The 21,499-nt window shown below is 34.5% G+C and overlaps 1 protein-coding gene across 1 annotated transcript in view; it reads left to right on the top strand.

The window, feature by feature from the left end:
* Window positions 1–21,499, top strand: part of LOC126775553 (histone deacetylase 3) — a 398,376-nt gene that overhangs the window by 340,503 nt on the left and 36,374 nt on the right. The gene's annotated exons all lie outside the window — the stretch shown is intronic.

The following is a 21,499-nucleotide window of genomic DNA, read 5'->3' as shown; positions in this document are numbered from 1 at the left end:
GTAAAGAGTTTGTAGTACATATAAGAAAAATAATTTTCGAAATCTTTTGTTACATCTATTGTTTTCTTTCTTTGTTTTGTCACATTGTTCTTGTTCAATACATGTCTCAACCGAATTAAAACCGTATTTATTATTTTACCTGAATGTGTTGCGCCGTGTCGATTGGTGAACCACACTCGTGGCAAGAAAGTGACATTTCCCGCTGCGCTATCTTGTGCAGGTAATTCAAAAATCAAAGCAGCCGGGTTCGGTAAGTACTTTTATATTTTTTTATTTATTTTACGCTGGAAAAACGCGTTACGCGTTTCCCCCACGGAAACAGTGGGGGGTATGTGGGGCTAACCGGTGTCCAAGGCGCCGAGTGCGCCCCGAACATCGAAATACCTACGTGATACTCGCCCCTCGAGGGAAGCCTCTCCGTGGACCTTGGAAGATCTCCAGACTCAATTTTGGACATGGAGACTAAGGCACTTCCATTCGGTTCAAGGATTCAACTTGCCTGCCTGCATTCAGTTTCAATTTTGTTTTTTTTTATCAATTAAATCTTAATCAAATAACAATAAAGTTATTGGTTACAATTAAAATTGCAAAAATTTAACTGTATTGATTTTTAAAATAATAAATAAAATAAAATAAAAATAAACTTAAATGTCCCTCAAATTCCTTAAGCCAATCTTTATTATGTACATTTATCAAATGTCAAAAAAACAAAATGATTCGTTTGTCAATTTCTAGATGTAAAAACTAAAAGAGTTTGCTATAAACACTCATTTCGTATTCCTAGAAACCAATATATAAAGTAGTAATCTCAAATCCAATATATCGCATTTCAAGGTACGGTAAGTGCAGATCAATAACGGACAGATATCTTCGTCACGTTGAATGCATTTGTTAATATTCCAAATGACTGAAACCCAATCTCTATTACTATACAAGAGGCAATAATACAAGTAATCGCATAGAAAATTGGACGTTATTAAAACGCAGGTGAGAATATTTGGATATTCAATTAGTGATTTAAATTATAAGACACATAGTAATACACACAAAATTAATTCTGCATACACTAAATATAGCTGAAGGAACGAATACAATGTCAGTACATAAACGAATGAATAATTCGTTATTTATATAAAAAATATATGAAGTAACAGCTTTTGGTTGACCATCTACTGCAAAAGTGGGAGCTATTTTCGAGGCCCTTTCACCACAGTGTTCCACTTTGGCTTTTTTTAATTTGAAGTATATAGGCAGGCTAGCAAATGGGACATCTGATTGCAAGTGGTCATGACCGCCCATAGACATTGGCGCTGCGAGGAATTTTAAACATTCTTTATTTAGCCTTGAAATTTTAATCCTCAATCAGACCTTATTTAAGTATTCAATAAGTTAATTGAACATATTATTAAATCACCGACTCAAAATAAAAAGGAACAATTTTTTCTGCCAACATTCTAAAATAAAAATAAATATTACACTTACGTCCTTAAGGAAATGCAATGACATAGTAAAAACAATTGAATCGAATTCACCAAAATCTCAAACAGGGATTCATAATGCCTTTAGGTATTGCCTCATTGGAAATAAAATTTCTAACAGAATCTTTAGACTTATATCTTATCTCTTTTATTTTTTCTTGTTTTTATATTTATTATTTAATGTTTAATTTCTTTTTGTTTTTATTATAATGATTTTTCTATACATTGGTCTGCAATGTTTGTTTGTCCTGAACAAATGTTTTATTATTCTTATTCTTATAAGGTTATTAATGAAAAATATCGAGATAGAAATTCTTAGTAGCTACTTGGAGTCTGAAAGTTGGTAGCCACTCTCCTGCTTTGGACAACACTTTAAGCCTTTACTCCAGAACTCTTTCAGGTCGTATCGGATTTGCCCTCCCATCGGATTATGAAAATGAAAATGAAAAAATAGTTTATTCTTTATCAAGTTGTACATAGCAAATAAAGGTTGGGACCCTCTAGTGAGTATAATATAATACTCGTGACAGAAGGACCCGCTCTTCCATAACATACAATTCTGTCCATGTTCTTAAAAAGAATAAACAATATCTTACTATATACTAAAACTCACAATCAGCAGGTAAACTAACATTATATCAAAATGAATTTTACTTGTGTGTTTGTGTGTGTTTGTGTGTGTGTGTGTGTGTGTGTGTGTGTGTGTGTGTGTGTGTGTGTGTGTTTGTGTGTGTATGTGTGTATGTGTGTGTGTATGTGTAGGTGGCTGTATGTGTAGATTACAGTAGATTAGATTATGTTTTATGAAACAGAATTAATTCGGTGTCATCGTATGTTTTTGTTTTTAACCATTCAAATAATTTCTGTTTGACGTTAAAATATTGTTCGGGATATATGTTTAGAATTTTATTAATTTTATTATAAAGGTAGGCAGAACGTGTTATATATTGGTTGCTAGCAAAAGTAGTCTTAGCACCATACGTTTCAGTAATTTTATGTTTTATTCTTCTGTTTAATGAACTGGATTTAATGAATTTTAATGATTTATGAGCTTTAAGAATGATACGTTGGATATACATTTGTCTGACAGTCAGTATCTGGCTCATTGAATATAGCGTGTCCGTTGAGAAGCGATGTGGCTTGAAGTGGATAACTTTTAGCAAAAGCCTTTGCGCTCTCTCAACTTCAATGAACTTAGATTTAGCAGCTCCTCCCCATACAGGAATACAGTATTCCAATATTGACTGCGCCAAAGCTTTATATATTTTATGTAATAAGGCCCAAGAGGCTTTGTGGCGTAACATCCTTAATAATCCAAATATCCTTAATAATCCTTAAATATCCAAATTAGTTTACGCAATCTACATCCTATAGCTTCTAGCTGTGCATCCCATGATAGTCTTTGATCTATTAACACACCAAGGTACTTGAAAGAGTTCACTCGTTTGATCATGGAGCAGCTATTACAATCCTCACATTTAATGCTATTGGAAACATGAACTGTAATATTATAGTTACTATCTGGCTGGGTTCGATTATAGATGGAAAAAGGCATGTAGTTTGTTTTGGTTGTGTTTAGAGACAGTAAATTTGACTTCAGCCAACAGGAGACAGTGAAGAGACCTCTTTCTGTTGTATTTTTAACTTTAGTCCAACTAGTATCTGTAAAAACAATTGCGGTATCGTCTGCATAGGAAAATATTTTAGCATTGTTTATTTTTAAATTACAGAGATCATTAATGTAAATTAGAAACAAGGTAGGTCCTAAGACACTACCTTGCGGTACGCCATAAGTTATTTTTGAGGCACGATTATCAAACTGTCTAACTTCTTGAGTTCGGTCGCTCAAGTAGTCCCTAAAAAGAGCCAGCGAGGTATCTCTGATTCCCAAATATTTTAACTTTTTCACAAGAATGGGGACAGAGACCGTATCAAAGGCTTTTTTTAAATCAAGGAATACAGCCAACGACCTTTTACCACTGTCAAGACTCTTAACAATGTGCGAGGTTAGAGCTTCAACAGCGTCCTCCGTGGATTTGCCCTGACGAAAACCATATTGAGAGTCTGACAAAAGCTTAAATTTATTTAAATAGTTTAATAATCTCACATTTATAATTTTTTCTATTAACTTTGATATTGACGGCAAAACGGAATTTGGACGATAGTTACTAACGCCATCTCTGTCACCACCCTTGTGAACGGGAGTTATGATAGATCGTTTAAGCAGGGACGGAAAGATTCCTTTTCTAAAGCAAAGGTTCGTTAGATGACAGATTATTGGAACAACTACTAATTTAGCTATTTTTAAAAATTTAGTTGGAATATTATCCCATCCAGGGGCACTATCTGTTTTAAGAGACATAAGTACATCATGTACTTCTTTACAGTCTGTATCAAGAAGTACAAAGAGTTTAACTGACTTGTATGAGTATTGAAAAAAAATGAACCACTTGTTTGGACATTATGAGAGTGTTAAAATATAGATTGCATTTATTTTCACGTACAACCCTATACACTTTATAATGTCTTGCGCAGATGATCTCTGAAATCAATCTTCTCCTGGATTTCATCACCTTATGCCGTACAACCTTTTTCACAAGTTTAGATTTGTTTGACCGAAATCGTGGCGGTATGACCGAAATCGTGGCGGTATAACCACACAAATGCTGGAATCCGAAAATGCAAATCCTGATAGCGGGCAGCAGCGCTATTAGTGAAAGATTTCCAGCCACTGCGGTCACCAACCCGCCTGCCAAGCGTGGTGACTAAGGCAAAAACCCCCCTATGAGCGACGACAAAAATTCACGGCCCACAATTCCCGGTAATCACACTATTCCTGGCCACGGTACCGGCCATGGTAACGGTGCGATGGGGGGTGCTAAGAATCCCCGGGCTACGGCAGTGTACCACAAACGGCGACTGTTTCTGGCCACGTATAATAGACGCTCTCTACGACTGGACGAACATCTGACAGAATTGGAAGTAGAGTTAAGTCGTATTAACTGGGATATAGTAGGTCTATCAGAAGTCCGAAGACAGGGCGAGGACACGATGACACTAGATGCCGGTCACTTACTCTACTTCCGAGAAGGACACCAACCATCCCAAGGTGGCGTCGGCTTTTTGATCCACAAGTCACTCAGATGCAATGTCGTGGAGGTTGGCAGTGTGTCGGCGAGGGTGGCATACCTTGTCTTAAAGATAACCGAGAGGTATGCCTTGAAGGTTATACAAGTGTATGCCCCAACGTCTACATACACTGACGAAGAGGACGAAGCCATGTACGAAGACATAGTGAAAGCTATGTCTCGTACCAATACCTTCTACACAATTGTTATGGGTGACTTCAATGCCAAAGTGGGAGTACAAGAAGATGGTGAATCGAGGGTAGGAAAATTCGGCTATGGGCGCAGAAATCATCGGGGACAAATGCTGGTAAACTTCCTCGAGGCTCAGCGATTATTTCTGATGAATTCATTTTTCCAGAAAAAGCCCCAAAGGAAGTGGACCTGGCGAAGCCCCGATAACATAGCGATGAATGAGATCGACTTCATTTTATCCAATAAGCGCCAAATATTTAGGGATGTCTCCGTGATCAACAGGGTAAACACTGGAAGTGATCACCGCCTGGTAAGAGGCACCCTGAATATTAACACTAAAATAGAACGATCGCGGTTAATGAAGTCGACTCTTTGACCAACTCTGCCTCAGGTCGAAGCTGGTTGCGAAAGCTTCCAGCTGGAACTACAGAACCGATTTGCCATGTTGGAAACCAGGCAGGGAATTGACGACGCCACCAATGGTCTGGTGCGTGTCATCCGCGAGGTAGGCCAAAATTACTTTCGACAAAAGAGCAATGGACGTAAGTCGAAGCTCTCAGGCGAAACTCTGAACGAGATGACGAGGAGACGAGAACAGCAGAACATGACGCCATCTGAGTGTCAGGCACTTAACAGGAAGGTTAAAAAACTAATAAGGCGTGACACAAGACGAGCGAATACCCGGAATATTGAAGATGCTATAGCACTCAATAGGGGCTCAAAGGTTTTTGCAAAGTCACATACCTCCTGTTGTCACCTGATAAAACTCAGAACCATACAAGGCACAACCGTCACCTCAAAACCAGAGATTCTAGCTGAAGTCGAAAAGTACTATGGCGATTTATACTCATCACGAGTACCTCCACCTGAGTCCCACAGTGCGGATGACTCACGAGCCAGACTAACACGCCATCTATCAGACGATCTTCCCGACATCGATTTGGGCGAGATTAGGATTGCTCTCGGGCAACTTGGAAACAACAAGGCTCTAGGAGATGACGGAATTACCTCAGAGCTTCTCAAAGCAGGAGGCACACCAGTTCTGAGAGAGCTGGCTAACATCTTTAATTCCGTCCTCCACAATGGTATAACACCGAAGACATGGAGCAGAAGTGTGGTGGTGCTGTTTTTCAAGAAGGGCGATAAAGCTCTTCTGAAAAACTACCGCCCCATTTCACTTTTAAGCCATGTTTACAAATTGTTTTCGAGGGTAATCACGAATCGTCTTGCCCGAAAATTCGATGACTTCCAACCCGTGGAACAGGCTGGGTTTCGAAAAGGCTTCAGTACCGTAGACCACATACACACACTAAGGCAAATAATACAGAAGACCGAGGAATATAATCAGCCTCTATGCCTAGCGTTTGTGGACTACGAAAAAGGCTTCGATACCATCGAGACCTGGGCTGTTCTGGAATCCATGCAGAGATGCCTAATTGACTGTCGGTATGTCCAGGTGGTGAAGTGTTTGTACGAAGCCGCAACCATGACCGTCCAAGTACAAGATCAGAGCACAAGACCAATCCAATTGCATCGCGGGGTAAGACAGGGAGATGTAATATCACCGAAACTCTTTACCAATGCATTGGAGGACGTCTTCAAGACGCTCGATTGGAACGGACGCGGCATTAATATAAATGGCCAACACATTACACATCTGCGATTTGCCGACGACATTGTCATCATGGCGGAGACTCTGCAGGATTTGGAAGAGATGCTAAACAGCCTGAGCGATTCTTCAAGACAAGTAGGTCTCGGGATGAACATTGAAAAGACCAAAATTATGGCAAACCGTCATGTATCCCCGAGACCAGTGGTCTGGGCCAAACTATACAACTTGGCCGGCACAACTTTGAGAAGGAGGCTAAAAGAAGAATACGTTTTGGGCTGGGCGGCATTCGGGAGGTTACGTCATATTTTTGAATCGTCGATCCCACAGTCGCTTAAGACCAGGGTCTTCAATCAGTGCGTCCTACCTGTAATGACTTACGGTGCCGAAACGTGGACACTTACCGTAGGACTGGTCCACCAATTTAGGGTCGCTCAGCGAGCAATGGAACGCGCGATGCTTGGGGTTTCTCTGGCAGATAGAATCCGAAATGAAGACATTCGCCAGAGAACTAAAGTCACCGACATCGCGCTTAGAATTAGCTCGCTGAAGTGGAAGTGGGCTGGTCATGTCTCCAGGCGCATTGATGGCCGATGGAGCCGACACGTGTTGGAGTGGAGACCACGCTTAGGCAAACGTAGTGTAGGACGCCCTGTGACAAGATGGGCCGACAATTTAAACAAGGTGGCAGGTTCGGGATGGATGCGGACTGCCCAAGATCGAGATGGTTGGCGTTCTATGGGGGAGGCTTTCGTCCAGCAGTGGACGGCAAAAGGCTGAAAAAAAAAAAAAAAAAAAAAAAAAAAAAAAAAAAAAAAAAAAGCCGTTACATGCCAAAGTTAATTGCTTTGCTATCAATATCGGTATTTGTTTTCAAGATATGCTAAATGAGCAAATTATTCGTGCAGAGTAGTTTATAACACGATGACAATGAATGTAATCGATGTTACCAAACAATGCTTGTCTACATCCGTATTATATAATTAAAATAATAAAAACCTTTGTAAAAGGTAAAACAAATTATAATATTAAACTTGAAAGTCATCCACTTGATTGTGTACTCTTATTGTATCAAGATCCTTTAAAGTGTTTTTGAGTGTTGTCGAAAATAAGAACGCTCTTGTGAAATAAAAATTACAACATAAATTGTAGAATGAAGGATTTTTTAAAGAGATAGCTGATATGTTTTGTCCTTATACGCATAAATACTAGTTTTAGTTTCAGTTGACTCACTCAAAACCAAAAGTAACTTTATTCAAGTAGGCCCTGCAAGCACTGGCATCAGTTAATCTGCTGCCGAACATAAATAAAAAATGGTATTGGTTTATTGTAGTAGACCAGCATAGTTAAGCGCATTTATGGAATCTATTAGTGGATACGGTATTCCATATAATATTATGGAAGTCAGCACTGGCTTAGTTAAAGGCTTAATGCAAACCTGTATTTCTAGGTACCACCTATTTATTCGTTATCAGCACCAAACCTCAGCTATTTACATGGCTGTATTTAGTTTTTCTGTGACAGTATAATTAAAAGTACACATTAATTAGTAGTTAATTATTTTTTTAAGTTTAACTATTAAATAATATAAAAATAATTATAACATAAAGTGGTAAGGGTGATCGATGCAGTCACGTTTACCCAACCAGTTTAATAGCACAGTTTGGGCATCGGCCGTAATGCTGCAAATAAAAAGACGTAAGTATAACCTAATTATACGAATATTACGATAAACACGAAATAATCTTTTAATACGCGAATTACACGCATGCTCAGAGTGTAAACAAAAGACTTAGGCGTATTTACTCTTAGATCTCATTTTTGTCAGCGCATTAATGTTGCCAGTAGTCTATATTTTTTGCAGTTCCAATGGCTATGGACAAGGAACCAAAAATTGTCTTCCAAAATTAAAAAAAAACAACTTACATTTCACGATTGACATACTGACAATGTAAGGAATGCAAATGACAACGAGATAATAGATTTGCATTCAGATAGTTCATTTCTTCTATCTGTATCTTTATATGAATTATTATGGAAATTGCTGAAAACACCACGATTCAGCTAGTGATAATATCTCAAATGCGAATCTTTTCTTCTATTAAGGTAACTAATCTTTAATCTTATATGTTTTTCTTTTATTAAAGACTATCACAAACAGAAAATGAATAAATAAATTTTATTTTTATCTTTCGTTATATCTATAAAAAAATGTGTAAAAGGTAATCTTACTGCTCTGTCTTACCTTTATTGTTACCAGTTACAAGTTCGATTTAAGTATTCTTATCTAGATTTATGGATTATGATTACAATAGCAAAACCAACGGCTTAACATAATATCAAGAAAAATATACAAGGACCAGTGGCTGGTTGAAAAATAGATAAAAAAACGGGTTGCAATGTTTTCTTATTTCACCGTTTCAAAATTTCTATTGCATCAATTCAAGAACTCTTGACTTAAAAATAAATGTTTTAGATTTTAAAATAAAAAAATTAAGTAGTAATATGCCGATTCAAAACAGTGTGATATACAGAAACCATACAGCGACTAATAAACGTTGCGATGGTGCTTATTGGCTTATTGTATTGGAGAAACAGCTTAGTACGTCAAGATTTTCATAAATACAATCAAAATATCTAGAAACGTCTAGACTTTTTCATTTCCAACAGGCAATCAGCTAAATAGTCGGGCATTAGTCAGTCAGAAATAAACTGTCATCGATATAAAGCGAATAGTCAAGTGGCTAATGGTAATTGGTGAAGTTCATTAAGCTGTATCAGGTTTCTCTGATATGTTAGTTAGTCAATTAATGTCGTATGTGATAAAAAAATAGGCGAGTTTTTTGTTTAGACAATATAATTAATGTATGTAAAAGTCCCATGAGCTGAGCTGCTCTACTCTCCCTTTGAGAAGATTTGCAGCATAGAGCATTGGAGGAGCATGATGGGCGACGCTTCATCAATGCTGGTTAGTGGATACACATATCCTCATCTCATATTCCGACACATGCAAGTTTCCTTACGATGTTTTCATTTACCGCCGAGCACAAAATGAATTATAACCACAAATTAACCACACAAAAAGTCAGTAGTGCTTGCCCGGGTTTTATCTAAGAGTCAGGTGTTCTAACCACTCATGGTCCACCTCGGCTTTTTGCCTTTTCGGCACTTATTATGGAATTCAAAAAAATTAAAATCCCCAAGAAGCCATAAAAAAAATAATCTCACATAACCCGTTTCTTTTCCCAGAAACTTAAAGGTTTCCCCTGGACAATATATAATTTTCTTCTGTACTGTTAATTAAAATGAAATAAAAAACTGAAATTTTTATTCATTCCTTGTCCTTGGGTACGGGAACAAAAACGTCTAATAAGAGTATGTTCTCATTTCTTGAAAAGTAATAGAATGACTTTATAATTGTGTAGCTAACTGAAACCTTAAAAACATTTTGCAATTTATTTGAATAGCTTCCTTTCATGTGACCTGCTTGGGAAACTTAGTCATAGTCAGTCCTAAAGGAGCTTATCACATTAAAATCTTCTTAGTATTTACAACCTTTTTGTTGAGAGGGGCCAATCAAGCTCGAGCATCTACAACAGAATATTCATGTGTTTTATTTCTTTTTTTTTAAATCATCTAATGCTAAGTAGAGGCAGAAAACATCATGAGGAAACCTACATGTGACGAATATTAATGTCAAATATGTATTCAATGTGTATTAGTTTATTTATTAGGAAGCCAACGTTATATGTTAAGTAATACATTTTCTTACTGATTATATAAAAAGAGTATTACAAAATATATACCAATTGTAGATTAACTTAATATACAAATAAAAAATATATGACTGAATATTGACATTAACATAAACTAGTAAATAGTATTAGGATCGTATTATAAATCTATAGATCAAAACTTTAAAAAAAAGATTCTGTAAATACAAACAAAAATAAACTAAAACATTAATTCAGTTGAATATGTATATAATAATAATAAATAACATAATTCACCACAAAGAAACAAAGACAAAAAAATTAAGGTACAAAACCATAAAAAAAGAGTTAACAATATCATAATTTGGTGAAAAGTTCGTAGTCTCAGCTAGGCTGCTTTTCAGTCCACGCCTTGTACATATGCTGCCAACACAAACGCTACATTCAATGCAGTAAAAGGTAAAAGGAGATAAAATTACTTAAATAATAAAAGTTAATACAATTTATAACACGCACAATAGGCAAATATAAAAGAAAACATGCAAGCGTTACTAATACAGTGAGGTATTTTATTTTTTTTAATTCTAGAAAAAGGAAAATATTTCATATTGAATAAAAAATGAAAATACAATAATAATAAAATAATTAAAAATGTTTAAACAAATAGAGATATATGTTTTAATAAATTACAATCAAAGTAACAATTAAATATTGAAGTTTAGTTACACACATTTGTCCAGACACATTGCATAGATAGAAGCCATTGCTTATGTAAGAGGTATTTCTTTTTATTCACATAACGCCATTAAATATATTTTGAGTTTGGCAATTATATATATGTATAAGAAACATCCATAAGAGTCGAGATGGCCTAGTAGTTAGAACGTATGATCTTAACCGATGATCTTGGGTTCAAACCCGGGCAAGCACCACTGAATTTTCATGTGCTTAATTTGTGTTTATAATTCATCTCGTGCTTGACGATGAAGGAAAACATCGTGAGGAAACCTGCATGTGTCTAATTTAATTGAATTTCTTCCACATGTGTATTCTACCAACCCGCATTGGAGCAGCGTGGTTGAATAAGCTCCAAACCTTCTCGTCAAAAGGGAGAGGAGGAATTAGCCCAGCAGTGGGACATTAACAGGCTGTTACTGTATAAGAAACATACCTCCACAGATAGTCAATATAATATCGATTGATTTAAGTTGCGAGAATCTGCTTCAAGTAGATCTATGACACTCGAGTATCCTCAATAGTTAGTTATTTTGAACCAGTTATTGACAAAGATTTGAAGTCTACGATTTGCACGGTTTAGCGTAGGCAAGTCGTACGAGCTTAATGTGTATAACGTAAAGTGAACGTCTCTCTGTAATCTTTTTGCTGTAATTCAACTCCGCAAATCAGATAGCACTTTTAAGTAATTGCGTATAATCGAACCAGTATTTGTGAGGCTTGCGAATTATCTAATAATGAGCGTAATTTGAAATTTGAATATAATATTATCCGTAACATGTACTGATTGAAACAGACACCTTTGATATTTAAAGAAAATATTGATTTAATTTTACTTTAAGACACAGCATATTTTATTACCATGTCATGGTCGTCTTTTTTTCCAATACCGTGATTTAGTTCTTTGTAATATAGATCAGATGTATCCGTTTATTTTTTTTATATAATGAAGGAAAAAGGCCCGAGGGGGTAAGTGGGGGGGTAAGATCGTTACATTATAGCTGTATGGCAATTCTCGAGAACTTCAATGATAACAATGGCATCTACAAAACTGTGGTGTCCCTGATGACCGAAGGCATCTGACTGGCAATGTCCTGTACTTACATCGAACTCCCATTAGAATTGCCGTAATCAACACATTTTGCGGACAGGTCTGTGACCGCAGATCGAATTCCTGCTTCTTGAGTTGTGTGGTTACTCATTAAACCATCATCTAACAAGAGCATCTACGTAATTTACATAATTTATGCTTACATGTAATTAGATTTTTTTGGGAAGTTAGAGAAGCAGAATGAAACGATAATTAATTTACTTAAACCCCCTTGGAATGAATACGAGAATTTAAAAGAAAATCGTAATTTAAATTTATAGTCTATTTGAGAATTTTTAAGAGATAATTTAGCTAAGAAGAAGTGCTATCTTGCGAGCTACGTTCGGAGTTTGAAGGATAAAATCAGAAATGAGGCTAACCTAAACCTAAGATCTGTACTGACTTGCTTGTAAAATTAGCAACATGAAGTGGCCGGAGCATTGGAGCGTTGGAGCGTAGAGCCCTCCAGACAGTTGGACTGATGATCTCTTTTTTTTACTAATGGGCCACCTGATGGTTAGTGTTAACAACCGTACATAGACATTTGCGCTGTAAAAAATATTAACCATTTCTACCTGTAGTTTTATTGTACACTTACACTTGCTTATTGATTGTCAAAAATCCTACTTTTATATTGATCGTCTATCAATAATGTATCTAAGGTATTTATACTGTTTTATCAATATAAATATGATATATGATAAAATAGCTCAGATAATTTTGAATTTTCAAAAGCCTAGAATTATAACCCTATACTGCTTTATGCTAGAGAAAGAACTCTCAGCCTTTCCAGCTCCAAATTGAAGTTTATTCGTTCTAAAAGTTTAGTATGCTTCATGCAAGTTTTAAAATACCCTCTAAAGATATTCTGAAACCTGAATGTCTAGTTAAATAAATAAAACAACTGTTTATTCACCGAACAAAATTTACAACACAGAATACTGATCGAAAATTTTAAGACTTATTAGGTGTAGGTCGAATCATTAAAAAGAACTAAATTGTCTAAAGTTTCATCTTAATATTTTTGATTAATATTGTCAGAACGCCACAAGACTACGTGTGCGTAGGTCGTATGTCAGATAACTCAATCAATACGTAAATAGTGTATGTATGTTGAATAAGCAAAGCAAAAGACTAATAGTAACAATAATACATCATATTCCTAATTCTAACAGTGCATCACACTCACAATCACAATCTTCTTCTTCATCGTGACACTTTTGCCAGAGCGGTCGTGGTCGCCATGAAGTATTACGGATTGTTCGGCGCAGATATTATTCGCCTTACGAGCCTTCGCCACATGTCCCTATTAGTGGTGAGCTTGGTACATTCATGCAAAGGACCGCCAACAGTTATTTTTATTTGGTCGGTCCATCGCATGGGTCTTCCACGTGGTCTGGTGCCATCCACCTTTCCTTGAATGTCAAGGCGCTTTATGGAGTCATTTCCTTATTAATATTTCTTACTAACATTGTTGTGTATAAGCGTAAGTATAATATAAGTAAAATATAATTCGTTATTCCTGTTTCAATTACGTTATTTATCGAAAAATACTCGACATATTTCAGAAAGTATGGGATCTCATTATAATGGAGTGGACACGTCGAAATTGGCGACGATATTTCGAAGTATTCGCTGTCCGTGTCCGTACGTGAACAAAACATCGATATATAACGTAATTGAAAACGAATTATCTATACATATAATAACATTGTAACAGGCCGATCTCTGTACATTATAGACATTTAACAAAAACTAATATTTTTTTTTATACAATAGGAAGGCCTCCTGGAGGTAAGTGGTCACCAACGCCCATATATATTGACATTGTAAGAAATGTTAACCATCGCTTACATCACCAATGCGCCACCAACCTTTGGAACTAAGATGTTATGTCCCTTGTGCCTGTAATTACAATGGCTCACTCACCCTTCAAACCGGAACACAACAATAACAATTACTGCTGTTTTGCTGTAGAATATCTGATGAGTGGGTGGTACTTACCCAGACGAGCTTGCACAAAGCCCTACCACCAGTATTAATTACATATGTTTGCGGCTTTCACTGTTGTATTGCTAGAAGTCTTACTTAAAATATAGTCTCCATTTTACACGCAGGAAAATATCTTAGCCCTATTATTTTTAGTTGAATATTACCCAGAGTTCACGATATTTAATTAACTTAATGCTAAATTAACAGATTAAAAATAGCGACGCACTTACATGAAAAGAAACGTAGTCGTTGTGTATAGTTGTTACTCAAAAGAAAGATCATAGATGGCGCTGTTTATATTCTAAAGGTTTGTCTCAACCGACCTCAACCGATTACAATTAGTCTAAAGCCTTGTTTCATCGAAAGCGGAAGTCGATAATAAATTTAGACATAATCGAATAGAAGAAAATAGAATAGGACACACAAAGTTACATATAAATTACAAATAAGAACAGGGCGACCTTTGTCGCCCTGTGTTTGTTGTTGTGAGGAAGCTTTGTCTATAACAAATTATATTTTATTTATCTATGCTAATATTATAAAGAGGTAAAATTAGATTTTTTGTACGTTTGTTTGTAGTATCACTAAATATATCATCATCATATAATCATGACGATAAATGAGAATGAGTTAATCAAGACTTTATATTACTTTTTTTTCTCTGTGTGTATTTGCAATCAACCCCAAGGTTTTGAGCATTTGTTCTGTGATGCTGTCATGCGGAGTGGCTTCCTATTGGAAGCGTCTACTCATCTGCTGCCCAGAGCTATAGCCGGACTTCTAGTCTCACATACTGGTCCATGGTGAGTTGACGAGCGAGTTCGTTAGGGTAATAGGGCTTAACCGGTCTGCCAAACTCCGAATTTCCTCTTTGATTGTTCTCATTTTAAGGTGCTCGTGAACCTCATTGTTGAATATGTACCATGGTACTTTTGCAATTGTCCTTATGATCTTGTTCTGTTGGCGTTGGAGTATATTTACGTTGGAATCGCTTGTTATATTACTTAAAAGAGTAAATTTGATAAAATTATTATTACTAATTGAAGAGCTGATGGCCCTTTTCACATCTATCACAACAACTCAATGGTATAATATTATTGTATCGCAAAATTTCAAGTCAATCTGATACTGCCAATGCGTTGTCAATTCTTATCAACGCTTGATCAATGTTAAAAAAAGAGTATTTATTTATATCTGCCTCTTTGAGGGATATTAGTATATATTATTACTGCATAACTTATAAAAACGAAGAAAATCAACGAGGCAGACATCCAGGTTTCTGATAGAATCCTAAAAGGTTTTTAATCGCTCTAATCGATAAGCAATTGGAGCGATTACAAAAACCGATTTTATAAATATTTACGTAGGTATCTGAAATCCTCGCCAGCTTCCGAGCTATTAGGATCTGCTGATTATATTATGAAACGTCAAGAATAAACGCAGAAACATAAACTGCTAAAACCATTACTACTCTTTCTTGGCTGGGTAGGGTAAATATAAATCATCGCTAATAGCGCTATTGCCTTCTTTATCTAGCACATATCTTTTTATGGCGAGAACAGCAAAAAACGGAACCCATAAGGGTTCGATGAGGAAAGTAATCCTATAAAGAATCACTTTTTTGTCATACTGTCTATCTTTTGACAAAAACGGCTTAATATATCTTATCTGGAATCATTATTGTATAGTTAAAACCAAAAAAATAAATTCCGAGCTGTATGAAACAGGAAGATTCTTCCGTTGAAACTGTATTTCCGTAATTAATAATCATCAAAACATAGGGCTTGGTAACTTGAAATGTTAGAAATAGAAAAAAATAACAGAATGTTCCACAAAAAATCCGATAACCATTGACGTCTGTGTTTATATATCGACCAATATTTGCAGTGGTGTGTTTATATATCGCAATAAAATACATATAAAGCCCAGAGACCGTGGGTCATATTAACTAATCATTAAAAAATGTAACGTTACTTGCAATTGCCGAGTACTACGACCTTTGAAGGATACATTATATATAACCTTTTAACCATATTATAAATAGATTACCTTTAAATTCGCAAATTTCCATGATGGTTATACCCAAATTGTAAAATTTTCTGTCATGGTTTATAAATGACACAGATATCGTATGGCGTTCGTGAAATAATAGTTAAGGGATATTAGCAGACCCGTTAATGTAGCCCACCCACTTATAAATCGTTCTACCAATATTTGCAGTGGTGTGTTTTTGTGAATGATGAGTAATAATGTGTAAAGCAGGTGTAAGGCATTAATCTTCAGCCATGTTTAGCGCATTAGTAATATAAGGATCGTTTTATACTGATGAGCATTCAAAGGTGACTCAGTTAGATCATTTGCTTAAATGCCTTTCTACAAAGTATTTATAAAAAAAATTAATTATATAATTACAAAAATAAATATATTTTTTTAAATTAAACGTTATTATAGATTAAGAAAGATCTTTCTACATAGTCACTCTTTAGGTTCTACGTATGTGTGCATTATATGTATTAAGTATATAAACTGTGATAACCATATCTCTCTAGAGACCTGCTTTCAGTATACGGGCTACGCAGTTGATCTAAGAGAATTCTAGAAATAAAACTATTATATCCCTTCATAGAATTACATATACTGGTGGTAGGGCTTTGTGTGAGCTCGTCTGGGTAGGTACCACCCACTCATCAGATATTCTACCGCAAAACAGCAATACTTGATATTGTTGTGTTCCGGTTTGAAGGGTGAGTAAGCCAGTGTAATTACAGGCACAAGGGACATAAAATCTTAGTTCCCAAGGTTGGTGGCGCATTGGATATGTAAGCGATGGTTGACATTTCTTACAATGCCAATGTCTAAGGGCGTTTGGTGACCACTTACCATCAGGTGGCCCATTACCCATATGCTCGTCCATCTTCCTATTCTATAAAAAAAATACTGAAAAATATCTATAAGCTTCACTATATACTGAGATAATTTTCTGGTATATGTGATATAAATCATTCATATGTTAGGAATTAGTGACGATAGCTATAATATAAGCATTATTTTATCAAATCAGTGTAATTTCTTAGTAACTGAACTCGATCTATATAATAGCTCTCTCTTAATCTCCGTTATCTATCAATGGTAGAGGAATGTAAATGTCTGTACCACCACGGTCCCTATAAATAAAAAAACTCGAAGGAAGTTTCGATAGAGTATTCGAAAAATCGATATTACAAATTTTTTGTAATATCGATAAATATCATGATATTTTACGATAATTTAAAATGAACATTGACGAATCTTGAATTCCAATGAAGCTTACTGCTTACATAATAGCTGTCATCTATTTACGAGACCTTATAAGCTAATGATGTCGGAAAATATGCGAGTTTAGGGGAGTAACCTTAAAGAAAACAGTTGAATATTATAATTATCTGTATGTAAAAATCCATCGCCAATTTTCAACTTTTAATTTTTGTACGTTTAAAAAGATATTCGTAAAGTTTTATTTAAATATCTAAACTAGTGCTTTTAAAAATAATTGAACTGAATCCTGATATAAATAATATATATATACAAAGAATACTTATGACACATTTCTTAAAATATATATTAATCGTTATTTAGCTATAATAAAATTTAAAAAATATGCGAGTACCTATTTTTATAATTGACGTAATGTCGTTGAAAATTATCTATCAGCATTTAATTTAATCGATTATAATTAAATAAATGTAGTTTTAATACAACACTTTTACCTCTCATTAAATTTATTGAAGGTATATAAAAATACTTACCTAACAATTTCCGCACTTTCTCCGTCGTATCACAACAAACACTAGTTTTTATTTTATTTTTTAAATAAGTAAGTACACAATGAAACCACTGCAAACTATTCACAACTAAAAAAATATTTCACAATCACAAATTAATATCAACAAAAGTACGTACGTAGAAATTTTTTAATCAGAAAATGTTATTTGCTCATTCCAAATTTGAATTTTTCCGTTGGCGGGAGTAGAGCTCGCGCTCGAAAGCTTCCCTCCGCTTGTTCCAAACATTTTATCGCACTGAATGACAGAACGGTTAGCAAAATCTGCCAGTAGTGTTGTCTAATATTCTATCGATAAATGGTACATCCCGTAGAATAAGTTATCCCAACTAATTTTATAAATTGTAATAAATATAGCATCTACTATACTTTAATAATGTAATATTATAAATATACTGGATTTACAAAAAGAAAACGCAATAACCGATACACCTATTTCAGCAATACCTCTATAACTTCTACTTATTATTAAAACAAATACGTCACTATATATATAGAAAATAAATATGTATGTATAATATACATGATACAGATGTTTTATGAATTAGTTTCTTATATAAAAGATCATTTTTTAATAATGTTATATACAATTTCTCGTTACCGTTAATAATAATTATTAAGTACATTCACGACGGTTAAACTACATACTTATTTTAATTGGAACGTTATATAAATTAAGCTGTTGGACTATCTAATACAATAAAATGTATCGATATTCAATTATTTTCCGAATATTTACCGATTCCAACCCTAATGATGCAGAGAAATAGCATTGGTCGGCTTAGCACATGCGCAAACCGTGTTTTCTCGATTCGAAACTTGAATCTTCTTTGCGTCTTAACGTCTGAGTCGAGCCTAATAAATCTTAAACGACTGAGGGGACATTATTTGCCTTTGTCTAAACTATTTTCTTAAGGAAAACGCGTTATATTAGCCTTTTCTACCCTTTATAGTATATAGATTTTTGGTTCAACAGTTCAATGTTTTCATTCAGTGTTCAAGTTACAAAATTATTTAGGATTATTGGACAACTAATTGTTATTTTAATTAATTTTAATTTAGCTCATAAATGGTTCAATTATATTCAATTCCAAAACGATGCACACACACACGACACGCAAACACGTGTCACTCGTGAGGGATCGTTAAATGTATTAAATAAAAAGTAGTAATTTTTAATATTCATTATAATGTAAATTCAATAACTTCTACGAGTATAAAATTTAAGTTTTCTCTTACTTCCATTTACCTGAAAAACATTCGTATAATAAATATCGTATTGTTAAAAAACATTTTGTAAGCGGTCGTTCAGGCGGCCAGCGGCGATCTTGGTGATATATGAGCGTAAACAACAACACATATCGTCTTGGTTTTATCTTTATTAATGCATACGAAACGGTAACTAGTTCATTTTTTGTAAAAAGCTGCTCCTAGCTTTGTTATATGGTTGGACTTCGAGTTATTTATATCACTAGCTTTAGATACTCTTTTACGGTCGTTTCAAGATTTTCAGCTGTATAGTACATCAATCCTAATTAAAATTATAAATAAGAAAGTGAGCTCGTTAGTTTATTTGTTTCTTAAGCTTTCCCGCCTTAACTACTCAGATCACGTAGCTTATCATGTCAACTTAATCAGAGAGAAAATGATGTCACACCGCATGTCAAAATTATAACAGATAGAAGAAAACTTTTCATGTATGTCTACTAAAAAAAACTGTTTAAATCGATGTCACAGTAAACATTTATATGTAAAAAAATTGTGACAAAATAAACTTTATCTTTAGTTCAATGTCTTTTTCAGTGTTAATGTTATTCAAAATAAATAATAATATTTTTTTATTTAAGTGGTCACCAACGCCCATAGACATTGACATTGTAAGAAATGTCAACCATTACTTACATAGCCCATGCGCTACCAACCTTGGGACCTAAGATTTTTTGTCCCTTGTGCCTATAATTACACTGGCTCACTCACCTTTCAAACCGGAACACAACAATACCAAGTACTACTGTTCTGCGGTAGAATATCTAATGAGTGAGTGGTACCTACCCAGATGAGCTTGCACAAAGCCCTACCACATTAATTATATATGTTTGCTGTAAATAAAAATTAACATCTACATTTTTCACTTTGAACCGGTAGGGATTATTAGATACGTTAAAATAAACGTATAATATTAAATGAGATTCTTGTATACGTAGATGTATTGTATATTTGTTTATCTCGGAAACAGCTCTAACGTGTATGTGACTCAAATTTTGTATTAACACATTTTACGTTTCAAGTTTATTTTAAGTCATAATAGGCATATCCCGCAAAAAACGGAATTAAAAAAAAAACAAAGTCAGTCGCCCAGGTATTATATATCTACCTATATCTGTATAAATTTAAAAAAAAAACTCAGATCTTGTGACGTACATTTACATATAACTTTCGAGATAAATAAAACACTGTATTGCATATGAATATTTATTTTAAAAAAATGTTACATAAATCAATGAGAAAAATTTCCTGATAGTAGTTACTACTTAATTATATGAACTATTAATTTCAAAAAATCAATATATTCCAGATTGAGTCCAACTCATCGAAGACAAAAAAAAAGTTTTTTTATTAACCAACGTCTAAAATGCGAAAATAAAATCTCTAAACATACATTATACATTTTGAAAATATATCCAATTGCGTAAATATTTTCAATTTTAAATGTGATCCATTCCACCATCAATTAAATTTTGCAATAACGAATATCTAATTTCCTTACAAACTTAAGAAACTAAAGCACACTTTAATTTTATTTGACACAGGAATGTCTCACAATAGTGAATACAAAAGTTCATATAATACAATATCATATAAACATTTATTTGTTAAGTTGAAAACTTCAGATGGAAAAGTTAGTGTAACACATGCTCGCAGATATCAGCGCTGAGACTACTTGATGAGCCTTTAGGTTTCCGTATCTTAAAAGGAAAAGCCCTTAAAGGATCACTTCTTTGTCCGTCTGTCCGTCGATCAAGCGCCTTTTTCTCAAGAACACGTGGTGGATTCGAATTGAAATATCAATTACTCAAGTCTGCAATCCCTTGGAGCAGTGACAAAATACTTCAAACTTCTAATCAAAACAATCAAAAGCTACCACCGTTTATGCCTCATCAAAATGAAAAACTATATGGTACTTCCCGTTTGACCTAGAATCATGAATGTTAGCAAGAAGTTAGTAGCAAAAAATTTTACATACACTTCGATTACGATACATGCTATTCTGTAAGGACTCACTTCATTATTCACCTGTCAAAAGTTGACAATCGACTTACGATATCTGAGTAATGCTACTGAGCGAACCAATAGTCGAACAATGCCACTATTTGCCTTATTTTACTTATTATTAACAAATTACATGCAATATATATAATATTTGTTTATTATAATATATATAATATTTCTTTACTCGCCCTGTCATTGGAGTAAATACTCATTTTCAAGTGACGCGCCGTCAAATATTTCAAATTGACACTCTTCACACATACAAATCAATCAATACATCAATATTTATATAATACATATATAAGGGCATCGTGTTTAATTTTAGCACAAAAAAGATGATCAAGTTGATATACGATTTTGATTCGAATATTGTTGAAATGTTATATTAATTATTGTCAATATCGCTTATCACTTTCTGACATTTCAAGACAGTTTTCTGTGGTGAGTTTCGAGTTTGTTCTCACAGAATAGA

This window comes from Nymphalis io, chromosome 18, assembly GCF_905147045.1.
Source record: "Nymphalis io chromosome 18, ilAglIoxx1.1, whole genome shotgun sequence".
NCBI lineage: Eukaryota > Metazoa > Arthropoda > Insecta > Lepidoptera > Nymphalidae > Nymphalis > Nymphalis io.
This window is presented reverse-complemented; position numbering and strand designations above follow the sequence as displayed.